Below are 15,870 nucleotides of genomic sequence, written 5' to 3' on the forward strand. Positions count from 1 at the left end.
TGCAATATGTAGATAAGGAAATAAGTCTTAAACTGTGGCCTTTTTCAATTTTATGTTAGATTAGCACAATAAACCATGTACCTCAGCACATGAGATCATGTGGCCTCGTGCCATGGGAAGATGACTGACAGGTTAATCAACTGACATCACAAGAAACAGACACGTAAAAGAAAATCATATTTAAACTGACAGGATAATTACTTTCACCATCCCTCACGCAGGCCCCCTCAGGCAGGAATCCGACTCCCAGAGCAAAAGATAGGGAGAGCTATCACCACATACAGAAGTATTTTTCTCCCTTGTTACATTCTGAGGCATTTCTTCCATTCTTTGTGTCAGAAAACCATGAGAACGGAATGCATTCTATGATCAACATGTAGCCAGGATCAGCATTTCCAGCACTAGAGAATCATTTAGTAACATCTGCAATCAAGATGTCTCCGGATGAGCTGTGTTGTTTTTTTTTTAATCTTCACACTCCATAATCTTTGTGGTTGATATAGAGAGCCGTTTGTATTATGCAGGAGTTTCACTTGAAGAATGGAAACAGGCACTGGTATTTCCAACTCTTCCAAGACTTCCTGGTGTGATGGGACCCAGTTGTGAGGGAGACTGAAAAATTGCGACTAGGCAGTGGGAAGCCCCAGAAGGTTTCAACTACTTGGTGCTTTTCAGATCCAGACCCAGTGTGAACACTTAAAACCACAATCTGATGATTTGAGGTGATAACAATTGATGTGCCAAGTTGGATCTGACTTCTGGTAGTGTCTTGCACTTTCACCATGCCTTTGGTTCTAGAGAGATTAGCTAGCAAGGGAAGTGATGCATCTATTATTAAGCACATAAAAAGTAAAAAGTGTTATAGTTTCTGCGCACAATGGAACTATCTGCAGTTTTTCCAAATTGAATTTGTGACAGATAATGTGTATTTCCCTTCAAAATAGTGAATTTAAATAACTGCCAGCTTTAATTATCTTCCATTCAAACATCTACCTTACTGTTAATTTTGTTTTGGATGCTTAGAGAGGTAACATCTTCAAACTGTGGAATGTCCTGCATGTATTTGATGTTTTTGCTTTGTTTGAGGTCTGAGTGGAAGTGACTGAGCAGAGATATGACAGATACTAAGGCTGCCAGCATGTTTCCACCACAACAGTCTGATGCACCGCTTCCCATGCTTGTAGGGCTGGGTGCTAGATAAGGAAATACGTGCCTTTTTCCATCCTTTTCTGTAACAAAGAATTGGCCCTGGCTTGGTTCCTCTCCCCCACCAACCTGCTTCCTGTGCCTTGTGCAGATGGGGACACTTTATCCCCTCGCACCCTGCCAACAGCTCCCACACACCCCAGCCCTCCCATCCCTGCCTGCGCTGCTCAGAGATCAGCAGCTGATTCTTCCCACCTGGACCACTGCCACAGTAGCTTGACTCAAGATGCAGACAGACAAGGAAGTCTTGTCTAGGTAGACAACACAACTCCCCCAACAAGTTTGTCAGGCTCTGGAATAGACAAAACTCAGTTGCTTTTCTTCACTCTGCTTCAGATCTCTTCAGAAATTCCTTCTGAATAATGAAATAGAAAGGAACACCCTTGATATGAGACTGCTTGTCCTATCATACACTACAGAACTGTAGAATTGTAGGCTTTCTTTGATGCCCCTTCCCATCACCCACATCTAAGTTTAGCCCTTATAATCACACAGATCCGCCTTTCAGAATGAGGGGAGAGGGGCTCAGAGGCAAATTACAAACCACAGTGGGATATTTTCTCTGCATAAATGTTCTCAACCTCAGAGTGATCAGCCAAGCCCAAGAGAGATGCATCACCAGTCAACATGTCATGGCAAAATCTGACAGTACAGAGTGTTCGGCTGTTTATTCAGAGAATATATTTGAATAATGAGTACATTCAAGAAACCGTGCTGCTGCTACGCTCATGGAAAAAAGAGCAAAAGGCTGACTTTGCCAAATAAATTATGTGTTGCAAATTATTTTTTTTACTCAGAGCTCCTTGTGTCCCAGGAGTAAAGAGCTAGCAAAGAAACTCTACCCAGGCAAGTGGTAACTTGGTAAACAGGATTTCCAAGTCAGAATTCAAACATGAGCACAAGCAGAAGTACCTTGTTTACAGAGCATCCAAATACAGGTGGTAGAGACTTTTCACAAAATAAATGGATAGAGGAATTATAGGACACTCAATATAGAACCTCCTTTTCATCCATGGAAGAGCTGTTTTCAAAACATATGAAGCCTAACTTAGATTTGTATGCCTATTTAGTGGAATAGGGAGAATTTTCTCTGCTTCTATAGGCTTCATCTTAGCTGCTCTCCATGATTCGGATGTAGATGCTTCTCCAGGAACCAGGTGTAAAACTGCTGAAATTCCCTGGCTTTTGCTTGAATTCCTGAAAGTTTCAGGTAGATCTTCCTTCTCCATAAAAACATCCAGTGAGCTTTCTCTAGGGACTTAAATTCCTTTCCTCTGCAAAACCAGTTAGCTGTGTGAATTTCTTATTTCGGACACCTCAGAGTTCCTACATGACTACATGAGTAAAATTTCCCCTTTTGTGGCCCAAGAGGTAACACCTATGAGAGCACCAAGTGAGAGACAAAGCCTCCTGAACGTGGCAATCAAGTTTTCCCAAAGGAACTACTTCTTAGAGAGTTTTTCATTACACATCATGTTCCATCTGGACTCTTAGTCTTTTTCATTATCTTTTCTTCAGCAGCATATTTGCTCTTTTGAACCACTTCTAGATGATTGTTTTCTTTTTGGGTTTTGTATAGGAAAGGTCAAGAGTCCCTCTACTCAAATACTTCTCAGTATCTTTCCCTATTACCTTACTTTACCATTTCTTTTCTCACCATTTCTTATCTAGACCAAAAGCAGAGGGTGAAATTAATTGCCATAAATTACCATTTTGCTTCTTGTCTTGCTTCTTGTAGCCTTGGGCCATGCCTGGAGCTGCTGGCAAATACCTTACAGCAGACCATGCATGAATAGTTGGGATAGTTCCCACAGTAGTTGTGATCTCTCCAGCTCCAGTTTGACAGGGTGGAAATAGGTCTAGGGAGCTCACAGTGTCCTTGCTAGTGCTGCTTCCAGCAGCTGTTCAGTGACATCACACTTTTTTTCTTTTCTGGCCTGTGAGGACACTTCACAATTTTAATGACCCTGACCAAATCTGCAAGCTCAAACACTGTTCACCACCCTACTGTTCACCTTCCCCTCCAACTTCAGAGCTAAATACAATAAAATAGGGCGCTAAAGGCTTGATTCCAGGGAGCTGTCACTGCACTTTCAGAATTTCAGAACTCTTGTTTCGTAAGTATCTCCACTTAGGAGACTACTTCAAGATTTTGAGTTATGTTTTATGCCACTCTCACAGATTGTGGTCTATATATGTGAATGTAAGACACTTTTTCTTGAATAAAAGCTTACAAAAAGTAGTTTGTTTCCTTATGCCAAAGGACATCCAGTTTCCTCCAGCCCATCTCATTATATTTCATTATCTGTCTACAGCTGTGGTTCTCATTTATATAATCTTCCTGTGTGGCCTCTCCTATGCTTCCTTACATGGCAGTTATCACATGCCTGCCAAGTCAGGCCCCACTGGATAGCTGGTGCTAATGGAGTTGAGCACTTTCTCTTTCTGTCATCCAGTGGTATACTGGCTCTGAAAATGAGAATATGGGTTGCTAAGGAAAAAAAAACAGATTGATTATTTATAGTTTACTCTTCTGCCGCAGTGGGTGAAACAGCTTGCAAAAAGCATGAAGACTTCTGAGCAAGAACAATGAAGAAGTATTATTTGTGTGCAGACTTCCCCACAGACTCTGTCTTTGACACCAACTTAAAATGTTCCCAGTCAGTGATGCATGGAAAATGTTCAGGATGCAGTAGACAGTTCTGAAAACACCAGAACCAATCACCTGGGAAACAAGGAAAACAGAAGGTCAAGTCAAAAAGTATTTCAGCTATTAAACAAACACCACCCACCTGTAGGCGAGTGGCTAGCAGCCTGAAGCAATATGTGTAAATCCTTTTTAGAAGTTCCAATATTTTTTTTAAATGTAAGGGAGAGAATTAGTTCCTCTCATATTCTTTGTGGGTTACTTAAAATCTGCTGTACAACGGTAAAAATACAATCCCAACCCCAGGTTATTTCATATAACTTTTACGTTGATGTTAAAATGACTATGGGTTTGTGAGTCAAGTTGGGTAGAATTAAGAATTAATCTAACATGATTGGAGAACTCAAATCCTAGGCTCAAAACTGGGGACAAACGAGAGGTGTGCTTCTCGTATTTCGCCCTCAGTCCCAGGGGATCTGGAGCCCTTCTGAAATAATCAGTTAGCAGGTACTGCAGTTGTGGAAAACCAAACATAAATCTGAGGATAATGGAGGAGGGTCAGGTATCAGCTCCTTCAAATGGTGCCTACGGAGCTAGTTACCTTTCCTTTAAATTTGCTCTTCTCTTACATTGGGTCAGGAAATAGTTTAATTTCAAGTAATAGTATATTTTTTTACTAAAAGTTTAAATTCCATACAAAAGAAAAGACCCAGAGAGAGGGGTCCCCATTACAAATGCCTCAGCCTGACTCAAAGCTCCATGTCGTATAAAACTATCTTGGGTGACACTTAACACAAGTAATCAGATAAAAGGAATAAATGAAACTGATTGTCAGGGCTACTTCTTTATCACTGAAAAAAATGACTATCACAGCACCGCCCTTATCTACCATCTCTCTTGATACTGACCAGATGGAGGTTTTTAGCAAAGACTTGAAGGTTCCCTTGTAGTAGCTTCCATTGTTGGAGAGCCCTGCTCTCACTGTTGGCTGTGGAACAGGATCCAAATTCTATATGGCTTTAGGGCAGAATGTACATTTTGGCTGACTTTACATTTCTTCATTACCACAGACAGAACATAGTCCTTGAATTTTTGTTCTGCAGAACAGTGATTTGTGTGCATCTGCATGCCCACGTATGGCTTAACTGTTAAAACATTAGTGACACTCCCAAGTGCCTCCGGTTCTGGAATCTGAGGGGCAGTGGAGAGGTTGCAAGTTTTCAGTCCATTTAATAATTAGGCCCCTGAGAAAGCTGTTCACTTTGAATTTCCCAAAACTGAGGCACCTAAAAATCACGGCACTTATGGAAAATGTGGATTTAAATGTATAATGATTGCATTCTAGTTTATTCTGAAATGTGTGTACAAACCACAGTAGAAAATTACCCCTTCATTAACACCAGTAAAAGTGGTGATAATAATAACCCTTCAGTGCTGTTCCTGAAAGGGAATTGCTCAAGGTTAAGAGAGGTAACCTTTGAACTGGTGTATGTTTTCAAACCAAAAAGATTAAAAGGTCAAAGTTGAAGAGTATATATTTTAAATAGCACCAGATGGCTATGGTGCAAACACAAGGCAGAATTCAAACTGCTGTGCAGTTAAAGCACATGCACTCACAGGGACCCCATAGGTGAATTACAGCCTCTGTACATTCTGGGCTGTCCATTATCTGATATATACCTGTTCCTGCTCAGTAGTTGGCCGGGGACAACTTTTCTTTCTTAATGACTGTTGGATGAATAGGGCCAATTATTCAGACACAAGAGCCATTCCCAGGGCCAGCAATGAGAACTGGGTGTCCAAGGGCCAAGGTTAGCCCACAACCCAGTGGTTTTCAACTTTTTTGATTCGTGGACCCCTTACTAATTAACTTCGAGAAGTGGAAACCTCAAGTGATAATTAACATGTGTGGATTGCTCTAGAATATTTATGACCTTGGTTTTTGCAGTCACCTTTTGCAAATAATTTCAAAACTCTCTACAGACCCCAGACCGAGACCATTGCTGAAAACAGCCTCTTTCTCACTCCATCTAGTCCTCCCTTTGCAAAGCCTAGTAGTTTACCTTAAAAACATCCTCTCCCAATTTCACTGCTTACAAAAACAAATGCAGCTGTTCAGATTTGATTTTACCTGGCACAGCCATTTGAAGGTTAACCTAATTTCTTTTTCTGCTTAGTTCTCACATTTATGTGTCAGCAGATATTTGGTTTGCTTCCTCCCCCTCTCTCCAGTCATTTTTCTCTCAGACAGCTGTGCAAAAATAGCTGTAAATTATTTGGTAATCACTCAGGATTTTTTTTTTCCCCAGGCTTATGGTATGGCATGATCCTATCAGCTTGTTGTCTAATCTGAAAAAATCTTTTTCCATGTGGGAAGCATTCCATGTGCTGATCAACTAGATTTATTGCCTACTAAATTGACAGTTATCTTGGAGTAATAATCGCAAAGAAGAATCTAGATTATATGTTATGTGGCCACATTTCTTTCCAGATCAGTCTTAATTCTCCGATCTCTTGTAAAGTAGTCTTACCCTTGCTTAGGATTCTGAAGACTTTTCCATCTGCCAGAGAGATCCACTAAAATATGAAGTCAGAAAGTCAGATCTAAGGGTGAAGAACAGCCTTCTCAGAAACTCTGCAAGCTATTGTCCTTTCATAAAAAGTCTTTTTTTGTTAGCCTCCCCACTTCTTTCTTTTTTTTTTATTCTTTTATTGAAAGTACTTTGAGAAGGGTCCATTTGTATCCCTGTGTTTGTATCTCACATACAACGACAAAATCTTTGAGCACTACTGCAATATAAATATTAAAGAAGGAGAAGAATGATTCTTAGGTTGCAGTTCTTTCAATTCAAGATTTTTTCCAATATCTGCCCTTATCATTTCTCTGATATGATAGAGTTCACTAGCAGGTGAATAATGCAATGCGAAGCCACAAAAGATGCAAAAAATTCATTTTATAGGAAATAATTTTGTTGAGAGGAAAGCTCTGGCTTTTCCCAGGAAACAACACAGACAAAATGAATTAATATTCCCTGCAAAATGATAAAACCTGTGACTTTACAAGTGGATCTTTTATATCTTGAAGAACACATTCTTTGTGAAGTTACAGTTCTTTGCTAGTTAATTTGCATGTCTCTTCAATTCCTAGCACTATTTCACAGCACGTGCATTGGGCCCACATATTTAATAACTGTGTCAGCCTGTGCCTTGGATTGTATCAACCTCTTCATTCATTTCACCAGTTCTTGTCACACAGGATCAGAATAAAGTGAAGAACTGGTCATTTAGAATTTTTGTTAGCCCAAGCTATTCCTTACTTTTATATTTGCACGTAAATTAGATTGCCATCATGTGTCTAAACACTCTGATTTTAGCCTTCCTCCTCTTCTCACTTGTTTTGTTTCCAGATGTTCCAGGGCAAGAATCTTGATGCTACAGTGAAGTCCATGAACTGAGCCATAAGTGAAGTCTTTCTGAAACATTCACTGTTGTTGGAACATTTTCTGTGTGCCAGTGTAATAACAAGATCTCATAGAAAAATTACATTTAATGATGGTGTGACGTGTGTTTACACATAGAAATCCTACAACTAGTTTTTATGCCTTTAAAAGAAATTCTCAAACCTACCATTTCAAGCAGCCACACCATTAACTTTACATATATTATCAATAAATCCATATCTTCATTATTGTTTGAACTTAAATCTGTTTCCGCCCTGTAGGTAAGCTTAGAGTAACTCTTCTGAAATGAATGGAGTTTTATACCCAAAATAAAACCACAATAATATCTTAATCTAGTCCTCTATCTCAAAGTACAAAGGTGAAGATACAGGTTTTATATATATTTTTATATATATATATTCACATGATTTTATGTTCTGGAGCATTTTAATGTAGATAAGCAAATAATTTATATATTGCATTACTCACTTATTCCCTCTAGAATTTAATAACTTTAAATCTGCCTTTTGGAGAATGAAAAGGCTCATACCTTAAGACTAAAATAAGTTGTTGTGTAGAATTGTAATCAGAGAGATTAGCTAATGTTAGCATGCATCCTGCATATCTTAAATGTGGTTTCAAGGTTATCCAGCAATTGAAGAGAGCTAGATTTCATTATTTGACCTTCGAAAGAAATCAGCCATGCTAAAAAGGATAACAACATTTTTTCTGAATTCTGTTATCAAACTCTTTTTTTCACATAACTACACTGCTACAACATCTAAGACTGTTTTCAAAAGGAACATGTTTAAAGATTGTACTACTTAATTTTTTTCCTGACTTTATGTATGCAAATGAAGACATACTTGTCAGCAAGCTGTCATTTACTGGTAGGTGAATCCTAAATGCCTACTGTATGAACCTTGTGACATCACCATTAGGCAAACAGTTCCCCAAGGTTAGTTTTTGTCCTTATAAGAAAATTATATGATACGACTGAAGAGATTTTATAAAGCATCTTTGGAATTGTGACTTCATTTAAATTCATTAATTATTTTAGCATATTATGTATGCATCAACATAGCTATTTATTAGTGCAAGCTGATGTTTCCCAAGCCTCAAGTGTACAATAAGGGTGTACTGTAACTCCTCTTTACAGAAATGTGCACAATGTATGAAGAAAAACTAGGTAAAAAGACCATTAACTATCACTCTTTAAACTCTATCTGCCCAGAGCTTCTCTGATTTTTCCTTGTTCCTGCAAATCTGAACTATGGCAAATTTCCAGAATCCCTATGACAAACTGTACTTCTTTTCTGATACTGTCTTCTTACAGTAGCAGCAGAAGCTTCAGAAGCCGGAAGCTTTATAGCTCCATGTTCCTCCCACCTGCAGCATGCAATACTTTCAGAATAATAGGACTATGACCCCTCAGATTCATGTGAACAAGTGAGAGCAAATAGGATGGGGACCTTTTCTACCTTGTATGTTGTCCACCCAGCCCATTTCTTCCATAAGATGTACAGAAGAGACATGTTTTGCATGTTATGAGGACATAGCAGTTGGCTGTAAAGGAAGTTTTCTTCACTACTGTCTGTTGGAGAGGCACTGGAAATGTCAACTAGGGGCAGCCCATAACATTTCATTTGACATCTGAGAGTACTAAAATTCATACTGACTTTTAATTGATACTTTACTTGGAGACAGTCCAATTTCCAAACTTGGCTAGAGTCATGGAAATCTGGATTTATGTAGTTATGTTTTCTGTTAAATTAACCTGAATTTTCACTGAGCATCATAGAAGTTTAAAGTCAGATTAATTAGTATTGTGTTTAAAAAAATATTAAACTATTCATAGAAAAATTTGGAAAAAAAAAAAAGTAAACACAATCATAGAACCACAAAATTATTGAGGCTGGAGATTATCTGGCCGAATGCCCTGAACCCTCTGCTCAGACCTGGGTCAGCAAGAGCAGGTTGCTCTTTGGAAAACCTTTTCTGGTGTTTGAACACCCTCACAATAGAGAAGTTTTTACTTATGTTCACATGGAATTTCCCATATTTCAATTTGTGTCCTTTGCCTCTTTTCTTGTGATTGGACACTGCTGAGTAAAGTCTTGCTTTGTCTACTTATTCCCTCCATCAGGCATTTATACGCATTGATAAAATCCCTTAGAGCCTTCCCTTCTCCAGGCTGAACTGTCTCAGCTTTCTCAGCCTCACTTTGTATGACAGATGCTATAGTCTGTCATCTTTTTGGCTCTCCACTGGACTCACTCTAGTATTTCCTTGTCTCACTTGTACCGAGGAGTCCAGAATGAGACCAGCACTACAGATGTGTCTTGTTAGTGCTGAGTGGAAGGGTTACATCTGTCAACCTACTGGCAAATGTTTTTCCTAATGCAGCCCAGGCTATTCTTGGCCTGCTTCATTGGAAGAGCATTTTGTTGGCTTATATTCAGCTTGTCATCCACCAGCATTTCTAGGTGCTGTTCTGCAAAGATTTCTAGCTGGTTAGTCCTCAATATATACTAGTGATGGTTTTATTCCTCCTCAGGTGCGGGACCTTGCACTTTCCTTTGTTAATCTTCACGAGATACTTCTCAGCCCACTTCTCCAGACTGTTGAAGTCCCTCTGGATGGCATCCTATCTGATATATCTGCTACTCCTCCCAGTTTTCTGTCACCTGCAAATCTTCCGAGGGTGCCCTCTGTCACATAGACTAGGTCATTAATAAGGAAGTCAAACACCACTGGCCCCAAGATAAACCTCTCTGATACACCATCTATGAGTGCCCTCCAACCGGGGTTCATGTCAGTGATGACAACCCTTTAAGCACAACAATTCAGCAAGTTTTCAACCCACATCACTGTTCATTTATATACCTTATACTTCATCAATTTATCTATTAGGGTACTCTGGGAAACAGTGCTGAAAGCCTTACTGAAGTAAGAATAAACAATGCTGACTGTTCTCTACTCATCCGCCAAGCCAGTCATCAGAGGTTATCAGGCTGGCTAAATGTAATCTCCCCTTTGTTAATACATGTTGACTACTCTCATGCAATTTTTTGTCTTTAATGAGTTTGGAAACGGCTTCAAGAATTATTTCCTTCTTCAGCTACCCAGAGATCAAACTGAAGGTATTTGACCTATAGTTCTCTGTTTCTTCATTCTTGCACTTTTTGGACACAATAGTAGAATTTGATTTCTTCCAGTCCTCATTCCTTATCCCCAATTTCCATGAACTCTCAAATACTATCACGAATGACTCTGCAATGACAGAGGTGCATTCATCCACATGCGTTTCCTGACATTTCTTCTTGATTTCCTGCTCATTGGATTGTACCATTCTTGAGCTTGGTGAATCCTTAAAAAGCAATGTCTTTTCAACAGCTTAAAATAGGTCTGTGATTAGTCTCTTCTCCAAACTGCCATTCATCACTTCTCTCTTACTTAGCTATAATAGATAGCAATAGATCTTGCTTAGTCTCTCCTTCAGGATACTGTATTCCAGAGCACACTCTCTAAGGCTGTAGTGAGCCTCAAAATCCATGTCAGCAGCTCAGCAGACTTTTGTCTCTTTAATACCATCTTACAGAGCTGACTTACAACATCAATGGAAGGAGCAACAGAAGAAAAGGAAGACAGACATCTAAAACCCCACTGCAACTCCACAGTTGCCAACATCAGTGAGATATTTCAGGTTGTATATTCTCTCTCCAACATGGATCCCATCTCGGATGTCTTGCTTTCCTTCCACTTTAATCCCTGGTTCTTGGTAGTGCAGGTTTAAGATTTACACGAAGTATGACTCCTTCTTCCCTGCTAACTATGATCAGATTTCTTCTCCCCACATGCCTATTAGAAACTTACCTCAGTAGACATCATTCCTATAGCATTCCTTAATTAGTACATTACTCCTACCCAACTGATTTTCTTGCTCTATGCAACAATTCAAGACAGCTACCATATTTTGTAAATCGTGTAGTATCAGATGTATTTATTTTCAATACTTCTCATTAGATTTCATAAAGTCTTGGTTACTGTGAGTTTTTCACGGAGGCTGCATACGATATATTGATGAGGAAGATGACTAGCATAGTATTTATGTGCTTTTTCCATGTAACCTCTTTGAATTTAGCTGTAACACATCGTGACCCATCACATGGATGGGTCCATTACAAATAATGGCTCTCCTGTTCAAAGAATATAAATTACTTCTATCTCTCCATCTCAGAATGGCTCTTTCCTGGGTTACTTAATCAAAATCCAAATAAATATTTTTAATACATTAATTTTTTCTAATTTCACATCAAAGAACTTTTCTGAACTCTGTTAATTGTCTTTGAAGATATTACATGTTTGAGCTAAACAATCCGCAGTTAAGCTAACTTCATTTAATCAGAGAAGTGTTTCAAAAAGAAGAAAAGAAAGAAAAATGGGATTATAGTAATTTTTAGATGACTGAAATGTTTACAATTGAATTTCATTGCATCTCTGATTTTTGTGACTATTAGCTTATGAATATCCAGTGTTTTCATTTCTTATGACTCTGTTGCTAATCTCCTAATGTTTGTCTCCTTTAATCTTGTGTTCTTAAAGTCATAGAATTTCTGGCAAATCCTCACTTTCCTGTGAAAAACAAAGCATCTGTTTTGCATTGCCTCAGGAAGTCTACTTATTATTATTAATAGTAAGATTTTTAAATCTGTCTTACGACAATGAAGATGTTATTTCTGTTGAGCTCAAAACAGTTTTTCAATATTTGACATTATCTTAAATAGTACTTTTTAAGGATGGATTAGTAGTAATAATAGAAGTATTACCGTAGCATTTTTGAGCATTAATCATGGGTCAGGGTGACATTACATGAGCACAGAACATAAGGATGGTCTTTCCTCTAAAAGCTTTGTGCGTTCAGAATGTTATACAGACTGGATGATACAGAAGTAAAAGGCAACAGTGAAATAGTGGTGATGAGTGTGATAGACATAATACAGCAGCAACCTTACAGTTGTTAATTTTCTTAGACATCCAAAGAGAAAAGTTCTAAGGTGTAAAAAGACAGGAAAGGAAAGGAATAAAATGGTCCTGGCATGTAAAGTTATGTAGATGTACAAAAGAGTTCAACAAAGAGAAGAGAAAATGAGAAGAACATTTCCCTGATAAATGATTACCATTTGGGCCTGGAGACCAAGAGTTCCATGTTCCTCCTTCAACAAGGCATAATGAAATCTTGAGTGCTGCCTTCACAGCTGCAACCTCATGGCAAAGCCACTGGATTCAGAGCTGTGACATTTTGATATCCAGGCCATTTTTAGAGTCTGACAGAAAGATTACTCTCCTGTGCTTGTGGAAGGCATTTGAGTTCTGGGTCTTTCCATGGCATGTCTCATGTTGCTATAAAATGAAAAACATGATACCCTACTTTTTTCCTTTTAAAGCAATATCAGAATCTTCAAATCATTCTGTACATGGCATTTTGGTGGAAAGATGAACAATGACTTGTAAGGCAACTACTGCATTTTCCACTGTTTGGAAGGAGTGTCTTAATTGAATAACATTACACTGTTCTTCCCCATAAAACACCTTTAATATGCTGCATAGTCCACTATTTAAATGATATAAATCATCAGTTAGCAGAAACCACACAACCTCGGTGTGGGTACTTATCTTGCCCATCTTGCCCAGGAGTCCCATCTCAGGAAATCCAAGTGTTTCTGTATCCTTGCTAAGAAGCGAGGCCAGGTGTTCCCAGCATGGCCTCCGGTCCATTTGCTTGCTGCATGTTTGCTTTCACATCCATTCCTTTTCTTCCTCATTCTGGCAGAACAAAAGCTCTGAAAAGCAGTCACCAAGGGCTCCAGACAGATTTCCTCAGCAAAATATCTTCTGTGGGGTAGCAAGTGAGGGAATGAAACAACAGCAGCTGCAACAGCCTCACCACATTCCTCCCCACTGCACCCAAGCCCATCACCTCAGCCAAAGCCAAAGCTCACCAGCTCTGGATGCAGAGAACCCAGCACTTGGACACTAGTACAGGTCTCCTATATAAAATATTGCTGCCAAGCTTCTGGACCAGCTTTAGGAATGTGTTTTTAATATTCATTGTTCACTCTGTCTGTTACAGATGTGCACAGTGCAATTATTATAATGCTTTGCATATGTGGTGTTATGAAATGTGTGCCTTTAAAGTCATGCCAGTTTTTTTTCCTGTAACCCAAATATATTATTTCTACCTATGTTCCAGTTGCTTAGTTTGCCACACATTTTTTTAAAGAAACTTTATAATAAAGCTTAAACTATCAACTATGTAAGCAATGCAACCAACAGAGAACAGATCCATTTTCTTCATAAAAGAACAGGTTTTTTTCATTTGCACGCTTCATTTTTTTTTCTCATGCTCCAGCTCCTCCACACAGACACAGATGCTCATACAAACATCTATTGACATAAAAATTCATACTGTATGAAAGAAAATAATTCCCTGGCTAGGAAGCGCTGCTGTATCCAAACAGCCTCAGCTCCAGCAAAAGATGTCCTTGCATTAAGGACCTTCAAGCTTGACTATTTCCGCTCATATCCAATAATAAAGCTCATTCTTTTCTCTGAAAGTTTATCTCTCACAGCACATGGCAGACAGTCATCTGAGAGACACTGTATTTGTTGTGTCTTGGTAATCCATTTTGGTTCCTTACTAATTGTGAGGTCCAGTCAAAGCAGATGGTATCCAGATCCCACCTGTGGGCCTTGGTGGCTCTGAGACGCACATATAGGATCTCCCAGGATAACAATGCCTTCCTGAAGCAATTAAATGATCAATGTGTGGGGGAAGACATGAGAAGCATGAGTGCAGGACACAGATATTGTTACACCACAGTCAGACACAGACCTCTTGAAACAGAAGCTTATTGCTGCAGGTCTCATTGCATTCAGATCTATAAACAAAATGCATCTCTTTAATCTTTCTTCTGCAATCTGCTCTCTACTCCACTACCTAAAAAACACTTTTCCATTCCTATTCAAATTCCCCAGTCAGCCAGAACACAGAAGAATCAGGTGATTTCTTCTTCAGTAAATTGAGAGTAAGGTGTATATGGGTAATGATTTGGGGGTTTGATTAGACAGACATTAAAATAGTATGAGTGTACAAAGATTTAATTTTGAGTATATAACTTCATTTGACAAAGTTCCTTGAATAGTATCCCAACATCTCAATTTAAAACCTGGACAAACCAAATGATATATCTAGTGAGGATAATTTCAAGACATGACAAAACAAGAGATAATACTGGAGGTTTATACACTTTTCAATAGCATAATATGCTTTTGTATTGTCCTACTAGAATAATATATCTGCAGGAAAAGTGATCTTTCAGAAAGTGCATACGGCCTACTGAGGGGCAAGAGGCTGTGTTAGGTGTATGACCCGTGATACTTCTACTGCAAAAATAAAGAAATGCAACACTGTAGTTAGATTTCACTGCATATCTTACAACACTTGTTTCTCACTAGACAGGAGAGCTCCATAAGTTACCTTTTGTTCATAAGATGTAGGCTTTTTTTTCAGTGGGAAAGTGGGCATGCAGTTGGAGACAAACTGTAGGTATGTCTGTCTAGGTCTCTTTCCAACACAGACTCAAGATGTATCCATGATACACACTAGACTCAGGAGTTCAGTATAGTTGTTCACCAGTCACTACTGGCTTTCCGGGCTTTAAAGGAGAACTTTAAATTGATGAGGCCATGATTTTATTTGCCTTTACTTGCTATTCCTGATCCATATCCCTTCAGAGATGCACTACTGCCAAGTGAATCAGCTGCAGCTTCCAGCGCCAGCTTCTCAGAATAGCAACAGAGCTCTGACAGTAGGGATACACACCTCAGTTAAAAATGAATCTGGTCCTGCATAATTGATGATACACAGGACCAATATCAAGTGGGATGTTTCACAGCACCAAAAGCAAAGATATCCAGTCTCAAACTGGAAACAAACAAGTTAATTCACAAAAAGCATCTTTCAGACATACTGAAGCTTAGCAATGTGGAGAAGAATGGTGATACAGAGGGTGGTGAGGTTCTAGAACAGGATGTCCAGAGAAGTTGTGAATGTCCCATCCCTGGAGGCACTCAAGGCCAGGTTGAATGTGATCCTGGGCAGCTTGCTCTAGTGGTTGGCAGCCCTGCCCATGCCAATGGGGTTGGAACTAGATGATCTTTAAGGGCCCCTCCAACCTAAGCCATTCTATGATTCAACGATTCTATGATATGCAAAACTGGTCACTGTGGTGGTCTCCTTGTACCTGGCTAGGAAGGGAGAATGCAGCCTCCACAACACATAACTAGCATCCAGTAACAAGCTCAGTTATTTTTACTAAATTAAATAGTGCCAAGGCATGAGCCCACAATTGTCCACACTGTTAAATATGAGCAAAGTATCTGGCACAGTTTTTGGTCATGCCTGCTATCCTTTTCCCCAGCAGGTACAGCTCACAGGGCCAAGAAGCATTCCCTGCAGGGAGTTTGGATGCAGCCATCCAGGTTTGGAGAACAAGACAGTTCAGTCCTACGGGC

The 15,870-nt window shown here is 39.2% G+C and overlaps 1 long non-coding RNA gene across 2 annotated transcripts in view; it reads right to left on the reverse strand.

The window, feature by feature from the left end:
- The window catches only part of LOC110393599, a 129,544-nt gene continuing 114,992 nt past the window's right edge, over positions 1,319–15,870 (reverse strand). The window contains exons 5-6 of one of the 2 annotated variants that reach the window (XR_002435054.1): positions 6,385–13,188; positions 1,319–3,931 (exon numbers count right to left, since the gene is read on the reverse strand). This is a non-coding gene — a long non-coding RNA (uncharacterized LOC110393599). The other variant, XR_002435053.1, reaches the window with a different exon arrangement.

This window comes from Numida meleagris, chromosome 2 (assembly GCF_002078875.1).
Source record: "Numida meleagris isolate 19003 breed g44 Domestic line chromosome 2, NumMel1.0, whole genome shotgun sequence".
Lineage (NCBI taxonomy): Eukaryota > Metazoa > Chordata > Aves > Galliformes > Numididae > Numida > Numida meleagris.